The sequence below is a fragment of the Aethalodelphis obliquidens genome, unplaced genomic scaffold (genome assembly GCF_003676395.1).
Source record: "Aethalodelphis obliquidens isolate GAN/ISIS:26980383/991018 unplaced genomic scaffold, ASM367639v1 scaffold50, whole genome shotgun sequence".
Taxonomy (NCBI): domain Eukaryota; kingdom Metazoa; phylum Chordata; class Mammalia; order Artiodactyla; family Delphinidae; genus Aethalodelphis; species Aethalodelphis obliquidens.
In genome coordinates, this window is record NW_020837994.1 from 14,988,252 (window position 1) to 15,010,855 (window position 22,604).

Here is a 22,604-nt window from a genome sequence, read left to right on the forward strand (position 1 = left end):
AATAAGGAAACAGCAGGGAAGCAAAATATGCTATGAAATCATGAAGGACAGACATTAACAGAGACTGGGAGTATGAAGGAGCAAGTGGTTGGAGAAGACTTCCAGGAATTCATTAAAAGGAAGGGCATTACAATTTGAGAAAACAGTAAATTAGGAGTTATAGAAATGTGAGAAGCCCAGCATGGCAAAATATAGAAAAAGAATGGCATGGATGAAAAAGAATATGATTTAGAATTAAGAGACCTGGTTTCTGTGCCCTGACTATGCCACACATCCCTATGGGACTAAAGTAAATTTATATAACACCTTTAAGCCTCAACTGACCTGTAAAATGGGCTTTATAAGATCTACTTCATAGCATTGTTGTGAGGCTTAAATGAGATCGTATATTTTACTCCAGAAACATCTGTTTCTTTTTACACTCATCATTTCCAAACTAGCATAAGTACAAGCTGACATCCTCTCTGTTGGACTCTAGCCATTATCTCTAACTCTCTCCTGCATCCAACCAGACCCCTGCTTCTCACCTATTAACCACACAGGCAGAGGGGTCTTTCAAAATAAATACCAGATAAAGTTGCACTTCCATTTAAAAGCCCCAAATGACCTCCCATTGCCCCCCGAACCAAATTATTAATGAGGGGGTTACTGGCTCTGCATGATTTGTCCCCTGTCTCCCTAAAATCACTTTCATGTCCCACCTTTCCCCATTCTCCGTGTTCTAGCCATTCTGGCCTTCTTTCAGTTCACACATATCTATTCCCTCTCCTACTCTGTATTTTGCATATTACCTCTACACTGCACTCCTGTACCTCCCACTCTGCCTACATAATTTCTAGTCATTCTTCAACTTTTGTATCAAATGTATCTTCCCCATCCTTTCTGGTTAGTCACATGCCCCATCATTGAATCTCCCAGGACTTGCACCCAACAGAAATGAAACTTTGCATTTGCTTCTGTGATAACATTCTTTCCCTGACCCCACCCCCTCAGACTGCAACTCCAGGAGGGCAGGGAATGTACATGCTGTTGTTTGACCTGTATAACTAGTGTTCCTTGCTTGTCAATGGATCTGTGCTAAGTATAAGGCCAAGTATATGATAGGCATTCAGGAAGTATTTTTTGATTGGATGAATAAATGAAAACTCCAAATCCAGTGACTGATCACATTGTTGGTAATGAATCAATGGGTGTGGGTTCTGTTACTATTATTTTTCTGCTGTTATTTCATGTTTAGGTTTTTTATAAATAAAGCACAGATGCGAGTCAATGAAGGAGGAAAAATAATGCTTGAGGAAGTAGGAAGGGAACAGATAATGCAGCATCTTGTATGCCTTGCTAAGTAATATGAGTTTTATCCAGGTGTATAAGAGGAAGCAGTTAAGGGGTTAAAGCAGAAGAGTGTTGTGAGCAGATCAATGTTTAAGAACTTCCTGGTTTCAGAGTACAAAGCTGGTTGGAAGGACAAAGGGAAGGAAGGGAGGTCAGTTAGAAGTCTACTACAGAATCAAAGTGAGAAGTAAAAGAAGGTGCTGAACTAGGGCTGTGGGTCCTGAGTTTTTCAATTCTCCAATCACCCTGGATTAACTGCTGTGTCATTAGTAACTACACTTGGATGGTTAAAGTGGCGATCTTTCATTCATTAATTGTGCTATTACTTACAATATGAAAGCATGTATAACTTCAAGTAAGGAAAAGCAGGTCTGGGAACATTCAGAAAACAGAATTCCAAACTTTACTATGATTACTATATACTCAGAAAATACCTATCTTTGCTATTAGATATGGAATAAAATTATATTTTTGTTGAGTCTTGATTAAAAAGGAATCTGTAGAAAAATAGTACTGCATGGAGAAGAGGAAATCTCTTTGGATCAAAATTTATTCTTTGAGATCCTATGTTGCAAAAAACCCTTATCCAGTGCTGAGAAGTAAGCAAATATTTACTACTTAAACTGCTGATTTTACTAACTAAAATAAGAGCTATGGTTAGCTGGATAATTATGCAAATGTTTCAAGTAAAATTAAATTTGACTATGCTAGGATTTCTATCATAAGTAACACATTTTCTATCTCGTTATGTCTCTCCATTATATGTGAATAAACAAGAACTGTTTTCCTGTAAAACTGTTTTACTACACAGTCTGTATTCAAACATCTAAATGCTATTCTTCATGGCTATGATTGTATAGACATCAAGGTTGTTAAAGATTTGTTTTTGATAATAGCATATACTCAAAACTACAGCTGGAGTAGACATGATAATTCACCAATTGTTAGTCTTTTCAGTAGTAACTGAAGTCAAAAAACACAATAGTTTTGTTGTTGTTATTGTTTTCATTCTAAACTTAAGTTCTCTAGTTTCAGGCAGTATAAAATTTCATTGTAGCTTCTGAGGCTGGAGAAAACTAGTTTGATGTTCTCCACTCTCTTATATTTCCTGGTTTAAGTTTAAAGATGTCTCACTTTTTTTCTGATTCAAACTCAAGACAAATTTTGTTTCTTCACATTATACAATAAGTTATGATTTCCAACTGGTCATACATAAGTAAGGGTTTCAGTAAAAGCAATCAAGAGAAAGTACATTTAGAGGATAGAAGGAATAAATGTGCACAGGTTAAAACCCCTACACTTTCATTTGCCTCTGTTATTTCTTTAGTTTGTTTCCCAATTAAAGGCACTGGCATAATTTTTTATAAGTAACTGACAAAGGATACCTCTGTACTTATCAGTAATGAAGAGTCTAAACTGTCTTTAGCCCTATCATTTTAAACACCATATAAAAGACACTGTCTATGTCTAATCCCCCTTATGTATCTTTTCCTCCTTTGCATCCCCCAACCAAAAACAAAATACGAACAAAGCTAAAATTTATAGGATACTCTCAGTGTTAGTAAGTTGACTTCAAGCTTCTAAAATGAATTAATTCATCAAGAGAAAGGTAAACTGACATGTTAGCATGTTAGCATACACAGATGGAAGACACTAAATTGTAAATCAAATAATTACAGGCTTTATTCTTAACTCTTTTCCCTCTTTGATATTTGACTTCTCAAGTTGAATGAACTAATTTTAATTTTGAAAAAAAACCTGAAGAGTCAAGAATTAGATCATTATATTCAGCTTAGTTTTAATCACTAATAAACCTAAGCTTCCTTGAATGACAAAGAGCAGCCTTTAAGAAAGCTAACGCTCAGAGAAATGCAAGAATTTACCCAAGATCAACTAGCTTAATAGATAAACAAAACTAGGACTCAAACCATAGTCATTGTATGTGAGGTGATGTATTTGTTAATTAACTAGATCAAAGGAATCCTTTCACATCGTATATGTATATCAAATCATCATGATGTACACTTCAAATCTCTTACAATTTTAAGTGTCAATTATACTTCAATAAAGCTGGAAAAAAAACATAGCCATTGTATCCATTAGGTAACAATAAAACACATATAAAATTGTAGAGACTACTAAAAGTGCGTAAGACCTAAACAAAAACAACTACCATCTCTAAGCCATAAAACAAAAATGTGAAAGCAAAAGCTTATGATTTTCATGAAATATCTGCAAATTGAAACATACACCAAGTAATTAGCTACAACTCTCTCTCTCTCTGCACAAACACACACAAATTACATATATCTGTATACACTTATATGCGTGCACATATTAAGGCAACAAAAAAATAAATTTTTAAAACTCAAACCTCAGAATTATAAAATATAAAAATACTCCCACATTTTTAGAAACAGAAAACTTTTTAAAATGTTGACTGTAAATGTATTATACTATGAATATTATTTTGAGAAAAGCAGTTCTACATGTAAGGATGCCCAAGGCTTACAAATGTCTTAAGATGGCTTTGATGTATATTATTACTCCTATCTAAAAATTCAGAGCTACTGCAAGCACACCATATCACAGTCTACACCTTGATCCAAAATAGAAAGTGATCCGAGAATTCCCTGGCAGTCCAGTGGTTAGGACTCCGCGCTTTTACCGCCGAGGACCCAGGTTTGATCCCTGGTCAGGGCCCAGGTTCAATCCCTGGTCAGGGAACTAAGATTCACAAGCCGAGAGGCCAACCCCCCCCCCCCCCCCAAACAGAAAAACAAAATAGAAGGTGGTGACTTGAGGATGACTTGTGATGAGTTGCCAGAGGACTGGGATTAGAGATACAAACAAAGAGGAGGAAAAGTAGATGCAGGGCTAACTATTGTAAGTACCTTCTTAGATTTGAGAGGGGATCAGTTGCAAGGGATTGAGAAAATATTGGGCAAATAGTTTTTAAGTGAGAATTTTTTTAAGCCTCAAGACCACAAACTATTAGACAGATTTATATACAGTGAAAACATGCCCACAGAGTACTCTCTCTTAAAGCTGCAGAGTGAATATGTGAAGGAACCGGAATTTGGACTGAGATCTGTCTGATTCTGAAGTCCAAGATTTTTCCACAACTATATTATCCCATGAAGACAACCCAGAGAAACTGCGTAACTTGCCCAAATCTCACAGTAAATCCAAAGCTAGAGGAAGTACAAAATAGACATACCCAAGTCTCAAAATTCTCCGCTGGAGCCTTTTACAAACATTTTTCCACCAGACCCTAAAGAGCATAAGTTATTTGAGGGAAAAAATTTAAATGCCCAATGATCACAGAATTATGAAGTTATGATGGACAACAGCAATCACCTAGAGTAAGGGTTCTTAGCCCAAGGTCCATGCAGTTGTAAAAGCTTTAGGGTGGCACAGAACTATTGAAACTCTATATAGATATATTTTGTAAAATTTCCACATTTTTGGCATGAAAATTCATAGATTCCATGGTACTCTCAAAGGGGGTTTTCTCTGAAAATATTTAAGAACTAGTGATTAAAAAACAAACAACTTTTTTTATAGATGAAAAATTGGAAGCAGAGAGAACTAAAGTGACTATGGGGGGCTGAACAGCTGGACAGTGGAAGCACAGTACTAGAACACAGGTCTTTTCCTTCCTATTCCAATACTCTTTCCCATATCACAGGGCCACATGTAATACCCCACAACATGAGTTTGCAAAATTTAAGGTGGTATCTGCAGAGGATGGCACGCAGATATGAGAAAGTAAGAAGACTCAGTGGTGTTAAGGATCCTGGAGGGACTCTTGGTCCTTCCTTCCTTTGCTTTTCAAGAGACTAATAAGAAAATCTGTGTTCAATTTCACGTGGTTCAATTTGTAGAGAGAAACAATATCTTCTGCTTTATAAATTATGGTGCAAGGCTAACTGTGGCCATTTTCTAAGAAAACTCAATGACTTAGAACCTGCTAACCTCAGTAAACAAAACCTCAGTGAGCTGTAATTAATATTCACAGTGTCTCTGCTTCATTTTCCTAATGGATTAGTCTTCTTTTCCCACTCTACAGCTCCTGTAATCCTTCATTAGCTTTACTTTCAGTAATTCACAGTCAGGTTTCTTATTTTATAGTGCACTGTTAAGTTGGATGTTGGTTTTTGATGGTAGAGGATGGAAAAAGCAATTTTTTTAAAATGGAGATATTCATTAAGGTTTTCAGGCTAACACAGTTATAGATTTTACAGGAACAACTTCAAGACGAGATGACATCTCCATTATCAGCTCAGTGGTGTCTAGTTGAGTATTTCTGAATTGCAAAGAAACTGGCAGGAGCTGCTGGAGAATGGTTCAGCTTGTCCACATGTAAAAAATTAATCCTAACTCGTCTTTTCAGTCATGATGGCATCCCAACGCTGATGACTTGAACTCTGCAATGTACTTTCAAAGGGTACTAGGTATGATACACTTGAAATAGCACAATTTGCCATCTTTGCCATCATTACCACCACCACTATCACCAACACTACTACCAGAGCAGCAATAGTAGTCACAGCATCTTAACCACTAACTGAGATTTTACTGTGAGCCACTCTGCTAAATGTATTGCATACCTTATTCCATATCATATTCATGACATTGCTATTACATATATGCTATCACTCCTAGTAACACGTATATAATAGCACAACCATTTCATAGATATTTTCATAGATGAAGAAACTTGCATTTAGTGAGGTTAAATGATTACATAACTAGTAATCCTTTAACCTTCTTACATAACTAGTAAGGAATAGAGTCTGGATTAGACTCCAAATTACTTTGATTCCAAAGTTAGTTCTATTAATCACCAAGTTATTGTGTCTTCCACACTACTTACCTGATAGCAATAATGCATAGGTTAACTAATGTATTTTCCATATTGATTAAAAAAGATGGATGGATGGACGGAAGGAAGAAAGGGAGGGAGGGAGAGAGGGAGAGAGGGAGAGAGGGAGGGAGGAAGGGAGGAAGGGAGGAAGGAAGGAAGGAAGGAAGGAAGGGGGATAGATTATCATAAATTTAAAGTAAGTAAAGTGGGAAATCTATGATCAAAGGAGAAGAAATTGCAGATAAAGAGCCGAGTTAGACTTTTGTTGCAATGGAGTTTTGGGCAAAAGAAGGCAAATATGCCTGCAAATAATATTTGCAAGTGACTAACTGTAGGGGTAGCAGGAATTTAACAAACTGGCTCACATTCTCCGGGTCAGAGCATTCCGATCCAATCCAATGAGCTCTGTCATCAAATTACCATGAGCAGAGTCTGGACCATTTAACCTAGCATGCTAAGAGAATCTGGTTATCCGGCTCATTGCAAATTGGGGCCTATTTGGTACAATCCATGGTAAGTGGAAAGATATAAGTTCCTTATAATTCTACCTTGAGTGCATACAGAATTCTATCTCCAGTAGGGCCAAGTCTACTAAAAGAAGCAAGAGCTACTGCTGCACAGAAGCTTCTGACAACCCACACCTTAATATTAAAAAGAAGGAAACGTGCAGGAGACATGCACTCAAAGCATACACAATATTGAACAAAATCTGAAGACCCTACATAGACCAAACATTAAATTTTTTTTTAAGTTTTCAGTGCAGCCCAAATGGTCGAAGAGCTAGAAAGCAATGCTCAGGAACAACTTAAAGAAGTCATTCCATACTGTTTGAATAAATTCATAAATTCACTTGGTGCTCTATCTACTATTAGCCAAAGCACTGAGAACTTGTTTGCCATTACAGATGGTGGAGAATTTCTAGTTTGCATAAAATCAACATCTCTTGAAGTCCTGAAGAGAAAAAACATATGTTTGCGGATGATTACCCAAAGATAGCATCAGAACGTTCATTAGTCATTAGCTGCATCATTACAAATGTAATATGATCCATTTCCATATTTCACTGACTCTAAGTGCCTATGGACCAAGTTGATACGTGCAGTTTTATTTCCCTTTTCATTTCAGATTAGATTAGTCTTTAGGATGACATGTCAGCTCGCCTTATGTGAGAGTTTTGTAAATGCGGTAAGATAAATGAAAAACATAAGAAGTAAAACAGGGTTATTTTTCTATATTTGTCAATAGCTATTTTAGGCAAAAATATTTAGGTTCTCCTCACCCAGGTTCCTGCCTTGGCCCAAGGGGAACAAAACGTCCACGAATACTTCTGTCTTCTGGGGGATATTAGAAGGAAATATCTATATTTGTCTCTAATTCATCTTTTATTTTTTAAAATAGCACCAGAGTGGGGAGGGTAGAACCCTCCATGTGATGCTTGAATAAAGCTGATTTATGGATCTCTGCATTGAACTTTATGGGCATTATATTTTGGTCAGGATACTAGTGGAGAAGAGAATAATAAAAATCAAGTACCAAAACCCCACCCTAATCCCCCAACAACTCAAAATATTTTGAAATGCTGGCGAATCTTTGCTCTATGAGGGCAGAACTAGCCCCACGCTACTTTCACGCAGGATTCCTCCGGCTTCTGGTTGCAGTAATAGCTATAAACTGTGAAGGCGGCTCATCATCCCATGTCAACATCTTTCTCACAATTAAGGTTTAGCCAAATGTCATTTCTACTGAGAAATGGTTTTTACACCCAAGTCTAAATCTAATGTCCTTCTTCTGTGATCCTTCGGCAATTGTAACCCTTTTATAGCACTTATAACAACCTGCCAGATGATCATTGAAATTATCTGAGTATGTGCTTTGGTCAGTGACTAGAATGAGTATGTCTAGTGAGGAGAGGTGATGTGATAGATATCTGAGGGATCTCTCAGTCCTTACAAAGTACATTATATGTGAAAGGTATGAACTGATTTGAATTTGTAAGGCTATATATATTTTTTATTCTAGTTCAGGAAAGATACAGTGGCCAACGTTAATAAATCAGGCTTTCTACTGGAGACAATTGCTAGCAGTCACTCACCACGTGCATATACATGCACATGAGCGCATATGTATGCGTGCATACACTCACGCACATATATCCACACACAGCACCACAGACATCTTTCCGTATCATTTCACAACAGCTGCTAGTAACTCAACCTCTATTTTTTAATCAAAAGTTTAGCCTGCTTAAGGAAACAAAACTGCAAAGGTCATGGACCATTTCTGTGATACAGTATCACAGCACCTGGTATAGAAAACGATTTGTACCCCTGGCCAGCAATGATGGCGCATCATAAGAGGACAAAGAAAGTTTGCTAAGCTGATAAGAACGTGGCTTAGAAGTTGTTGCCTGAATTAATTTTTCCTGGAAATGGGGCTGCTTCTTCCTCTTTGCTTCAATTACTCTTGAATATCTGGTCCTGGCGTGGCTAACTTTTTGTGAGCAGAGTGGCCACTGCGGGCGCTCACTCAGGTAACCTGCACCCATTCATCTTTCACCAAGGTTGGTTCACAGCATGGCCAGTACCTTGTTAAGAACCATAGCTTGTTGCTCATGTCAATTAGCTGAATCACACAAAACATAATATAACATGGTTCAGCGAGGATGTGGAGACAAGGGAACCCTCCTACGCTGTTGGTGGGATTGTAAATTGGTGCAGCCACTGTGGAAAACAGTATGGAGCTTCCTAAAAAAACTGAAAATAGAACTACCACATGATCCAGCAATTCCACTCCTGGGTATATATCAGAAAAAAACGAAAATGCTAATTCGAAAAGATACATGCACCCCAATGTTCATAGTGGTATTATTTACAATGGCCAAGATATGGAAGCAACCTAAGTGTCCACTGGCAGATGCGTGGATAAAGAAGGGGTGTGTGTGTGTGTGTGTACAAAGGAATGCTACTCAGCCATAAAAAAGAATGAACTTTGCCATTTGCAGCATCATGGATGGACTTGAAAGGCATTATGCTAAGTGAAATAAGTTAGACAGGGAAAGACAAATGCTATGTAATATCACTTATAAGTGGAATCTAAAAATTACAACAAACTAGTGAATATAACAAAAAAGGCGACTCACAGATATAGAGAACAAATTAGTGGTTACCAGTGAGGGAGGGAGGCGCGATATAGGGGTGGGGGAGTGGGAGAAACTATTGGGTGTAAGAGAGGCTACAAGGATCTACTGTACAACACGGGGAATATAAACCACTATTTTGTAATAACTGTAAGTGGAGTATACCTTTAAAAATTGTATAAAATTAGAAAATAAAGATTACTATAATTTTTTTTAAAAAAATGAGCTAATAGCAAAAAAAAAAAAAAGAAAAGAAAGCACAGAACTAGGTGTCATAAGATCTGGGTTTTAATAACATTTCATAACTTAATATTTATTTGAACTTGGATTGGGCACTTAGCTTGTCTAAAACTCAAATTCCTTACTGGTTAAATGAACACCATTCTAAAATTCCATAAATCCACTTCATGAGATTGCTACATTATATAATTTTGTAAACTTCATTATATAAAAGTCAGTGATATCAGATCATACAATTTAAAATTTATAGACAAAAGACAAATACCATATGATATCACTTACGAAACAAAACCGGACTCACAGATACAGAGAACAGATATGTGGTTGCCAAGGGGCAGTGGAGTGGAAGGAAGGAATGAGAGTTTGGGATTAGCAGATGTAAATTATTATATATAGGATGGATAAACAACAACGTCTTACTGTATAGCACAGGGAACTCTATTCAATATCCTGTGACAAAGCATAATGGAAAAGAATACGAAAAAGAATATATATATGTAAAACTGAGTCACTTTGCTGTACAGCAGAAATTAACACAACATTGTAAATCAACTATACTTCAATAAAATTTAAAAAAAAAGGATAGATACTTCAGAAAAAACTCAGCTAACAGCACTGATGATAAGCCTGGGGACATAATTCATAATGAAGAGCACAAGATGAAATTTATAGACAGATATCTCATTACTTTTGTTTCCCTTCACTGTGAGATAACTCATGTAGCGCTTTGGTGCCAGCTCTGAGGGAATGTGTTGGCTGTTTATTTTATTGTGCTTCTTCCTGCCACTCAGTGCTCATGACTGAAAAGGAATCAATGGGGGTCCACTGGCAGGATTCAGAGGCATATACTATAGGTGATATTTAGAGGTAGTTACTCATGGGCAAACAGAAATTTTTCTGGATATGAGTCTGCCCTCATGTGGATATCTCAGAGCCTAATTCTGCATCAGGCAACTATCAGTTCTTTTATTTTTCTGTTTCTGAAGCTATTAAATAGAACATAGGCAAATACTTTCTTCTGCATATTTTTTAAAAGCACAGATAGCACTGACTGCCATTTCCTAGTATATGCGTTAAGTACTTTGGAGGATGTTCATTGAACTTTCCATTAGAATAGCTTCCTGACTGGATAACAGTTATTTGATTGAAAATAGCTTCATGAGCTTTCAGTAAAACTCTGAGTGTGACTACACAGACTAGTTTGGAAGAACACCAGGCAGCACCTGGCTATTCTCACCTTGAATCCACCATTAGCTAACAATGGGATTTAAGAAGCATGTCATTTAACCTCACTGCTTTCATTTTTTACCTTGAAATATAAGGTATGACATTTTTGCAGCTGAGGTCTTCCTGCTTCTAAAAGTGATCAAATGTGATTTATAATAAAAGGAGCAGATTGCTGAAATTGAACAATCAAAATTCAGCTAGAAGGAAAAAGAATTAAAGGCATCAATCATCTAAGGGAAAAATAATAGTGTGTTTAAAAATTTATTTTAGCACTGAGTTCCCTGAAAGTTCAGGTAAAAAGAAAAAAAATCTCTCTTTAACTCTCTATCACCATTGTTTATAGGTTATATGCTATATTTATATACTTATATATAACATATACCATGTATATAGAACATAATAATAGATAACATATATGTTGCATTTATTATATATATTTGTTATACATATATTTATATGTTATGTGCTTGGAAAAATATTGGTTTTTCCACATAGACATATTTTCATAAAATTTGTTCCAGTCAAAAGTTTTTCATACTGATGTTCCTTTATATGAAACTTTGAACAACAAGATTTATATTGTCTTTAAATATAGTCTTATAGGAAGAAATTATTAACAAAAATTTCAATACTTTGAGGGCATGACATTTGCTGGCCAATGTGTAGTCCTTTACATATACTCTATAGTCATTTAAATAGCTCTGAAAAGTAGATACTGTCTTCTCCCCTTCTAGAAAGGAAGAAACCAGCATTTAGCTTATAGTCAATGAGCTGGTGGAATATAAAGCCATTATCATGTGGCTGTTTCCATATATCTGGACATAACTCAGTAAACATGCTTCTTTTGAGAGGCCAAGCCAGTGAGGAACATATAGAGATTTGGTACCAAGTTCTACTAGAGGGATAGAAGGATAAAATAGTCTTGAACATACCATCCTAAAGTAAGTATTGCTTCCACTCAGTTTTTCACAGGCAAACAGGAACTGGATAATAGCCATCTGCAGATAAACTTTCTGATGAGATTATAAAATTAGGGTATTTAAAATTGCTGATAGAGAGCAAAGCTACATATTTTTACTACCAGATATAAGTAGCAAGACTGGCACTATCAATGAACACCAAGACGTCATTCATATTCTCATATGGATGACTACACAGAGGTGGATATAAGGAGAATGAACTTGATGAGCAATCAGATCCCTTCCACCTTTAATATTCCGTCACTACAGAATAGACCATATGTAAGAGTAAGCCTGTGTTTGACTCTATTGACAATAAAGAATTCATCAGTACATCCTGGTTCTAGTATGACCCTCAGATCATCTATGCTGAACTACTGGACTTCTGGACATGACCATGGCTCTCATCTGCAAACAATGTACAGTGAATAAAAGATAAGTTGAGGGGCTTCCCTGGTGGTGCAGTGGTTGAGAATCTGCCTTTCAATGCAGGGGACACGGGTTCGAGCCCTGGTCTGGGAAGATCCCACATACCGCGGAGCAACTGGGCCCGTGAGTCACAACTACTGAGCCTGTGCGTCTGGAGCCTGTGCTCCACAACAAGAGAGGCCGCGATGGTGAGAGGCCCACGCCCCGCGATGAAGAGCGGCTCCCTCTTGCCGCAACTAGAGAAAGCCCTCGCACAGAAACGAAGACCCAACACTGTCAAAAATAAATAAATAAATAAATATTTTTTAAAAAAAAGATAAGTTGACATGTCTGTTAATACTACTTTCTCCTTACAAAATAAACCCTACTGAGAATGTTGTTCACGGGGCAGGCTCATTCAATAAAATTAAAATTCAAACAAGGCCTAGCAAAACATATGGAAATTGAAAGTTGGCTTTCAGCACAACTCCTCCTCCCACCAGCCACTGTGCTTTTCTTATCTCCCTATGTATAATAAAAATCCATTTTACCATTTATTAAATACCTACCATACACCCAGTGTTTGACATGTATCTCTGATCCTCCCAATAACCTTGCAAGAGAAGAATGAGAATTTCCACTTACAAAGAGGAGGCGGAAGCTGACTGGCCAAGGTAACAAAGCCATTACTTGCAGACTCTGGTTACTAGTCTGATGATCTGACTCGAGCTTGAACCCTGTAAATAACAATGAGCTTCCTCCTGCAAGCACTGTCAGATGCATAGTTGTTACTTGGTATTTGTTGAGTACTTAATACTGAATTTCTATTGAAGAAGGAAAAGAAAAGCTTGAGAAGAAAATCTACAGAAGGTCTGGTTTCTCAGTTCCTTCGAAGAAAGGGCATAAGTGATCCAAATTTTCAGGTGGAAGTCCAGGTCAGTATGTCTATCAGTAGCACTTTGTTTCTGCTGCTTACCACCCCTCTCCCCATTGCCTCCCTCCCACTCTTCCAGTTGTATATCCAGTGCTTGGAACATAGTAGACTCTTCATATGTACCCTGAGACAAAGTTATTTATCTTCTCTGCCTCAATTTCCTCATGTATAAAATAGGATTAATAGTATTAATCTATATCCCAAAGTTGTTGTGTGGATAAAATCAGCTCTTCCACTACAGCAACTAACACAGTATATGGCTGTACATATTTACATAGTAAGTATTCAATAAATGCTAGTTAGTAGTGTTGTCTTTGTCATTACACATACGTTGAATGAATGTGTGAAATTAATGCATGAAACCCATAGGCAGGACACACAGAGTATCTATAGATGAAACACCTGTGCTTAATACCCACAGGCATCTGTGTACCATTTCCAATCCCTAGACTGAAGCCTTGCCCCTCAGAAATGAACCACCTGTTAGTAATGACATATCATTGATATAATAATATGTGAAATGTGCTGTGACCAGGACTGTCAGTCACTGTCCTTCTCCAGCATCATCTCAGCACATCACAGTTCATGGCATCTACTGGCTCTACCGTCCCTGCCCCTTCAGTTTTTCGTTCACTTTAAAAACTCATCTATTTATTTTAACATTGATTTGTTTAATTTTTTTCATCTATTCTACCACTTACTGAGCATTTATCTATCATGAATCCCAAATACTGTGGAAAGCACTAGAATATGGAGATAAAAGACCAAATTCCTGTCTTTAAGGAGCATTTAGTCCTGTGAAACAATTATAATACAATGTAATACAGAATAGACAGGAGAGGCTCATAAAACCATGGTGGTAAGGGAGAGGGGGAAGATGTGAGATTATAGGATTACTTAAAAGGAAGGTTTCCTAAAGGAGTGACCTGAACTTGAAGGATAAGTTAGAACAATGATGATTTTTAGAATAGTTTTAGATTTATAGAATTATTGTGAAGATGGTACAGAGAAGCCCCATATGTCCCACAGCCAGTTTCTCCTATTGTTAACATCTTTAGTATGGTTCATTTGTCACAAATTTGATACATTATTATTAACCAAAGTCCATACTTTCCTCAGATTTCCTTAGTTTTTACCTAGTTTCCTTTTCGTTTTCTAGGCTCCTACCCAGGATACCACCTTATTTTTAGTTGCTATGTCTTCTTAAGCTCCTCATGACTGATTGATTCTCAGATTTTTCTTTGTTTTATTACCGTGACATTTTTGAGGGGTACTAATCAGGTATTTTGTAGAATGCCTTTCAATTGAGATTCTTCTACTGTTTCTCTAATGATTACACTGGGGTTATGTGTTTTGGGAAGACCACAGAAGAACCTGCCATTCTCACTGCATCATATCAAGGGAACGTATTATCAACACGATTTATGACTTTTTATGTTAAACTTGATCACCTGGCTGAAGTAGTGTTTGTTAGGTTTCCCCACTGTAAAGTTATTCTCTTCCACCATTTCATACTATATGGGCTTAGCACAGAGGAAAATGCCATCTTAAAAACATTCCCCGATACTTCCCAAATTTCCAAGTGGGAGAATTATCTGATGCTGGAATCTGCAGAAATTTTTCTGCCATAAAATAGAGTGATGAATTGGCAACCTTTGGTTAACTATTCGTATGATTTAATGGAAGATGGTGCATTGCCTGAAAGAAGTGACGTGACTCTGGAAGCCCCTCTTATTACAATTTTCTTCACACAGACACAGAGCTCTGTTTTATGGGCTGCAGCTGCAGCATCCTTAGGACGTGCCTCATAATCTCATCAGTGCAAAATCTGTGCATAGAGAGGGTGGTGTGCAGCTATCCATGGTTTGTGGAAGGAGGTAAGCAAAAGCATTAAGTTGTTAATTTCTCACTTTCAAGGCGATGAATATACATTATCTTATTTAATTTAACCTACATAATAACCTTGTGGAGTAGGCATTACTGGACTTACTTTATAGCAAAGTAGTGCAAGTCTCAGATCATACCAGATGGCAAGTGGCAGAACCCAGGTGTTTGGAGTCCCAGTCCCATGTTTTTAGCACCAAAACATATTTTAAGCAAAGACCTAACTTTAATAATAATAATATATTTATTCCATTCTTTTTACCACCATAGAAATTGTGCAGCATGCTCACTTGTAAAAAACATTCTTAAGCTAAGCCTTCACCTTTCCTGTGAGTGGAGAAAAATAATAGAGGTTCATATCGAGAATGCAAACCAGAGCACAGTTTAGTGATAGACTCTTGGAATTACGAAAGATTAGCGGATGTTAACAGAAAAATCCAATTATCTAGAAAAGTAAAAGCAGACCAAAGTATGGCCATGATGATCCTCATTCAATTAGACTAGGAGGTAGCCTTTTTAAGGACCTGAAGGTAATTTGGTCTACATGACCTTGACACAGAACTGCACATAGCATCAATTCCAGCTCTGGGCCCCAGTCTAGGTTGAAGGATTACCGATCCGTTAAACCTGGGAGCTCATTCATTACATACTATCCTATGTTAAAATAATAAGTCCAGCACACCTTTATGCCATAACTACTATGTGTCAAGCATGGTCCTAAGGGCCTTCACAATCATTATTTCACTTAATTCTCAAATATCCCTGCCATATAATCATGATGAATCTCAGCTGACAGAAAAACTAAGGCTTAGTGAGGATAACGGCTTTCCGATGGTGGCAGAACTAGGATTCAAATCCAGGACATCTTCCTACTAAGCCTATTCCCTGCCCAAAGCACTGTGACAGTTCCGTGGAGAAGGAATTGCCTCATTTCACCCCCTGACTTCCCTGTCGTAGTTATCTTTACACAACCTCATCAGTTTATAATCAGTGAATCTGTTATTATAACAACCTGATACTCAATATTTTGAAGGTATGAAGAAAAAGGTCAGATTGAAAGCCTATACTATAGGACTTCCCTGGTGGTGCAGTGGTTAAGAATCCGCCTGCCGATGCAGGTGACACGGTTCGAGCCCTCGTCCGGGAAGATCCCACGTGCTGAGGAGCAACTAAGCCCACGCGCCACAACTACTGAGCCTGCGCTCTAGAGCCCGTACACCACAACTACTGAAGCCCATGCGCTCTAGGGCCCACGTGCTGCAACTACTGAAGCCCGCGTGCCTAGAGCCCATCCTCTGCAACAAGAGAAGCCACCGTAATGAGAAGCCCACGTACTGCAATGAAGAGTAGCCCCCACTCGCCACAACTAGAGGAAGCCCATGCATAGCAACGAAGATCCGATGCAGCCAAAAAAATTAATTAAATCAAAAAAATAAAGCCTATTCTACTATAAAAGGACAAAAATGAATGATATTCAATGGATATTTGAAGTCCTGTTAAAAAACATTCCTAAAGCTCTTCATGAGCCGCCTTCTCTCAATATCATGAACAGAAAGCAAGCTATTCAGAAAAGGGGAAAATATTGTCACCACCAAGAAGGTCACCCCATCACCTACACAATCCTCTTTAAAAACAACCCCATATCCAAGGCTCCTGCTGTCAGTTCACTGGACTGGCAATACGCTGGCTAGCTGATTCCTTAATCCCATCTTTCTGCTTCCTTGATTCAGTTCAAGGAAGCTTCCACAATCTGGGAATGCAGATATACCAAAACTACTGGAAGAACTGATTCTATGCAAGGTCGTGGCATTCCTAGGTAGTACTTTAATTCATAGAAATGCTTACTTGCAAAGCTCTCTAACACTTTGAGCAGAGAGTTCTCAGGCATAGGCAATCAGTAATGAGAACCACAGCTCAAATTCCTGTGCACCCTTGAAAAAAGAGAGATAGACACTAAAGGAGAAAATCATGTGGAGACAGACGGTGCGAGTAAGGAATATAAGCTTTTGAATCAGAAACAATTTAACTTGAATTCTAGGCTCTACATCATTTAAATTCTTGAAGCCTCAGCTTCCTTACCTGTGATGGGAGTTATGATGTCTTCCTCACAATTTTGTCCACCCTGTAAGCCATTCATCCATTCAAAAATATTTAATGGGGCTTCCCTGGTGGCGCAGTGGTTGAGAGTCCACCTGCCAGTGCCGCGGAGCGGCTGGGCCCGTGAGCCATGGCCACTGAGCCTGTGCATCCGGAGCCTGTGCTCCACAACGGGAGAGGCCACAACAGTGAGAGGCCCGCGTACCGCAAAAAAAAAAAAACCCAAAAACAAAAAAACAAACAACAAAAAAAATTTAATGAATGGCTATTATGGACCAGGTCCTCTTTTAGGCATTGGGGATACAGCTGTGAATATACTGGGCAAAGTCTCTACTCTGATGAAGTTGGTAGAGGGGTAGACAATAAATAAAAGAACAACAAAAACCACATGAAATTTTGAGATCATGGTAAATGTTCTTAAGAAAGTAAAACAAGGTTAGGTGGTAGATAGTGTCTTGAGGGTTTGGTTAGATTGGGTGTGGCCTGGCATGGATGGATGGAGTGCTACTGAGAAAGCTCCATGAGAGCTATAAGTAAAGACAGGCTGTATGTTTCTTAAGGGCAGATGCCATATTGTAATTTTCCCCAGTATGTCACATAAGGCCTGGTTTGTAGCAGTTATTCAGTATAAATTTTAAATGAATTTGTGCCTGGCTCCCAATAGGAGCTCACTTCATGAATTTTCTCTCTATACTTGTGAAAGCTGGTTTCCATGGCCTAAAAAATTCAATGTACACTATACAGGCTAACTGAAAATTCAAGCATACTGGTATTACAGAACCTTGACTCCATAATCACCATTCATCAACTATTTAATATGATCCGTCAAAGGCCGGGAGGTATACAAGATTAAAAAAAAAACACAGTAAGTAAGATAAAGTTGCACTCATTAGTCTGGCTAGGGATATGAAATATGTGCAAACAGAACTCTAATACAAGACAGTGCCTTATGAGGTCTTTTAGTGTGGTATGAAATGCTCTCAGTATATCAAGAGGAAGAAGAGCTCTTCCTGTAATGGGGTTCCAGGAAGGTTGAAGGAAGAAGTGAGTTTCGAACTGGGTCTGGAAAGATTTAAAAATGAAAATATAGGAGCAAATGCTTCTCAAGAATTATGTTTAAAATGAAATTCCCAAAAGCTTAATTCAGTACTTCTCAAACATGAGCCTTCATTGGAATGTTTAAAACACAGATTCCTGGCCCCCGTACCTAAAGTTTCTGATTCACTAAGTCTGGGGTAGGGCCCAAGAATGTGTATTTCTGACAAGTTGCCAGGTGATTCTCATGAAAGTCTCCAGGTATTTCTCCCAAACAGTGATGTGTGGTATCCCAGGCTGATGTCATTGCATCCCCCCTGTTCTATCATGGGGCATGAACAAAAGGGATGGATGTAAGAGATATGTGGGGTCATGTGTGTGTGTGTTTTCATTATGTGGGTAGATGCAGAATATTGGAATAAAGTTGGAGAATGGTCCATACTACACTACTAGGGGAAAATGTTACCCCTTTCATATCTCTCTGTTTTCCATTTTATACAACATGGACCTATCAACTCTTCTTCTGCCCTCTTCCGTCTACTTCCCAGACTCATACTACCTACCATAACATTAAAGAAATAGAATATTGCTGTTCAATTGGGATCAAGAGCCACTGAGGTCATTAGAAACTCTCTAGTCTCAAGGTGACACAGCCTAGTTTGGAACTCTAGTCCCAGACACATCAGGGTCTTTCCTTGACCAGCCATATATGTTCCATCAGTTCCCTGATGCTTCCCTAGGGTGGGTTCCTTAATGAACTTTTAAATATTCATCTTACTCTTGAAGTTGCCCCTCTCATACACAATGTCTTTCCTCTTAAACCGATGATACTCACTGAAACATTATACAAATAAAGACTCAGGCAGCTAGTCCTGCCATGCTAGAGATATTGGGGGAGGGATATGCTGAATGGGCCCCTGACAGCACCATCACTACTTTACAATATCCCCCAGTCTGTCTCTGATTTCAGAATTCATATATCACAAATAATTATGATATTCTACCAATTAAAGATGCAGCCTGTTTCAGCATTAGTTATTTGATTTAACTGTTCCAATAAGAGTATTTTGTTTTTCAATTGATACAGAACTTACTAAACACAAAATACCAGCAGACATGTTCACTCCCATCACCATATTGCTGTTTTAGTTCAAAGATCTGAAAATCAAAATAACAAAGTATTTCTATTCTATTCCAATATACTATGGCCAACAATATTAGAAAAACAATGTGTTCTACTTTGTTCAGATTTTTAATGACAGATTTTCAATTGTTGTTTGTATAACTGGAAAGAACAAATCAAATAGCCTGGGCTATCTATAAGCTTGAAATTTATGAATCAAGCCTTGAAACCTAATATTGGGCCCTAACACTCACTTATAAATTATCTTCTACACCTTGGCCCAGCACTGCTTTATAGTAGATCCCCTAAATAACCAGAACTGGCTGTTCTATGGATGACTATTTCAAATGACAAGTAATCAAATCAATTCTACACCATGATTAGGCAAATCCTCCACCAAGAAAGATTAACTTCTCTCCTCTTGATGTCTTTCTTTAGCCAGAAATCTATAAGACATTGGCAGGAGTCACTGAAAGCTGAAATTCAAGTACAGTGAGAATATATCTAGAAAGTCTTATCTATGTTATATAGGCTTCCATTTATCCTTCTGCATTTTCGGATGTGAGGATGTGTAGAGTAGCGGGCTATGGGAAAAAGGAACATGAACAATGCTTTCCTGTTCTGAAGGGTAAACCTCTGTTTGTGTCCCTGACTGCCAGGGAAAAAATGTAGTCTGCTCAAGTGATAATACTTTGTTGGCCAAAGATGAATTGTGAGCTCAGTACCTGAGATGGACACAAACATAAGTTTAGAAGTTGCTGAGGATGGCAACAAGAAACATAGTGGAAAGGAAAGTGTAGGTAAAATGCTAAGGATTTCATCAAAAGTGAAAACATGACTTTTTTTTTTTAGATTCCGTATATACGGACTTGAGGACATGGGGAGGGGGAAGGGTAAGTTGGGACGAAGTGAGAGAGTGGCATTGACATATACACACTACCAAATGTCAAATAGCTAGCTAGTGGGAAGCAGCCACATAGCACAGAGAGATCAGCTCGGTGCTTTGTGACCACCTAGAGGGGTGGGATAGGGAAGGAGGGAGGGAGACGCAAAAGGAAGGGGATATGGGAATATATGTATATGCATATGTATAGCTGATTCACTTTGTTATAAAGCAGAAACAAACACACCGTTGTAAAGCAATTATACTCCAATAAAGATGTTAAAAAACACACAAACAAACAAAAAAAACAAGAAAAAAACAGTGAAACTATAAGACAGGTAATACAGACATAAAGAATGTAGTCAATAAAATTACAAAGGAGCAATGCAATAGTGCCTAGACAGTGACCTGGAAGTGGTTTACACTTAAAAGATGCAGCAAATGATTTGAAAATGTGTCCATAATATATTGTTGTTGCTTTAAAAATTAAGCTAGAAAAAAAGATAAACAGAGTTGAATTTTTAAATATTACTTAACAAAGTTTAGAGGAAAAGAGAGAAGGAGAAAAAGAAATTGATTTTGAAAAGTTATAAAGAAAAGCTGGAAAATTACTCACAAAACAGTCAATCGTAGTTACCTCTGTGAGTGGAATTGGAGGGTCAGGGTTTCATAGATATACTTTATACTTCTGTAGCTTTTTAATTTGGAACACTAAATATAGCATGATGTAATGAAAAGAGTCTTGGGAATCAGAAATGCCTAAAAATGAAATTTTGCCTCAGCCATACTGTAACCTTATAAAATTATTTGTTTTCTCTACACTTTAGTTTCCTTGGCTCCTTAAAATGACAATCATTGTATGTGCATTACAAGTCAATAGGAATATCAAATGAGATCATACATATGAAAGACTATACACATGATTGTCATTCAATGTGTGATCTATTATTATTTGTCATATCCTCAGTCCCTTCTGGAAGAAAGGAAGAAGAATACAGTAGAATAATCATTCTTTTTTCCCTGTGAATCAAATACAATTTAAGAAAAAAAGAAATCCACAAGGTAGCATGCAAGGTCATCTGGGCAAATGAGTTTTTATGACTAGTTAAATGTCATAAGTATTCTTACAATATTTCATATACTACTGAAGCCATATGTTGCAAGTAACCCACAGGACAAAGTAGAAGTCTTGAAGTAAAGAATGGTCAAATGATTGTACAATGGATAAAAGGAAAAGGGCTTCATCATACTCCTTCAAGGGGCAGGGACCAGCTTACTCTCACCCCTCAACCTCTACTTTCTCTTTCATAATGGATGACTGCTCACTAGCCATGCCTGGAAATACTTAATTGAAATATACCACATCTGGCCACTCACTCAACTATCTCAAAGCCTAGTAGCAATCAGTAACCGAGTTATAGTGCCCAACAGGCTACCGCAACAAAGAAAGCCAAGAACAGTTGCTTTATTAGATAAAATTAGCTTATGACAAAGTTTGAGATTTTCATACTGGTAAGAAACCCAAAACCCTGAGGTTGCAATACAGACCAGGCTTTCATAAATTAGGTGCCAAGTTAGGTCCTAAAAGGAAAAAAATTCTATATTATTTAGCATATTTATTAGACTATATGGTGATTAAATTCAACTTTGAATAAATGAAACTCAACAAGTATTCATTCAACATCATATACTCAGAACTGTGACAAATGCAATGAAAGATATCAAAGAAATTTGTCATCCTTTACCGAAAGAAGATTCCACTCTCATTAATTACAATTAACATCTATATAACACCTTACTCCAATAGAAATTTTAACAATTCAAATACCAGAGTTGAACTACCATACTTTTTAGCTTATATATCAATGACCAAAGTATTTAGTGGCATTAATAAACACACAACATAATGTCAGGTTTTAAAGAGAAAAAGAGCCCTGGTACATCTCTAATGGAGTTTTTTCTGATCAAAACATTATAGAATTTATGACAGGAATAAAACTAAGAAGTTAATGAGGAAGAGAGAGCTAAGAATTATTTGGTAAAAGCACTACTAAAGGACTTCCCTGGTGGTGCAGTGGTTAAGAATCCACCTGCCAATGCAGGGGCCATGGGTTCAAGCCCTGGTCTAGGAAGATCCCACATGCCGAGAAGCAACTAAGCCTGTGTGCCACAACTACTAAGCCTGCACTCTAGAGCCCATGCTCTGCAACAAGAGAAGCCACCGCAATGAGAAGCCCGCGCACTGCAACAAAGAGTAGCCCCCGCTCGCCGCAACTAGAGAAAGCCCGTGTGCAGCAACGAGGACCCAACACAGCCAAAAATAAAAAATAAATTACTTTAAAAAAAAAAGTACTACTAAAATATTTTTGGATTATTCTGTCAGTAGAGTATTTTTTGAGGAATAATAAAATACAACAAGAAGGAAACAATGTGGAAAGAATTAGTGACATATAAGAAAGTTAGATATATTAACCCA

The 22,604-nt window shown here is 37.6% G+C and overlaps 1 protein-coding gene across 2 annotated transcripts in view; it reads right to left on the reverse strand.

The window, feature by feature from the left end:
• The window catches only part of GRM5 (glutamate metabotropic receptor 5), a 559,718-nt gene that overhangs the window by 501,407 nt on the left and 35,707 nt on the right, over positions 1–22,604 (reverse strand). The gene's annotated exons all lie outside the window — the stretch shown is intronic.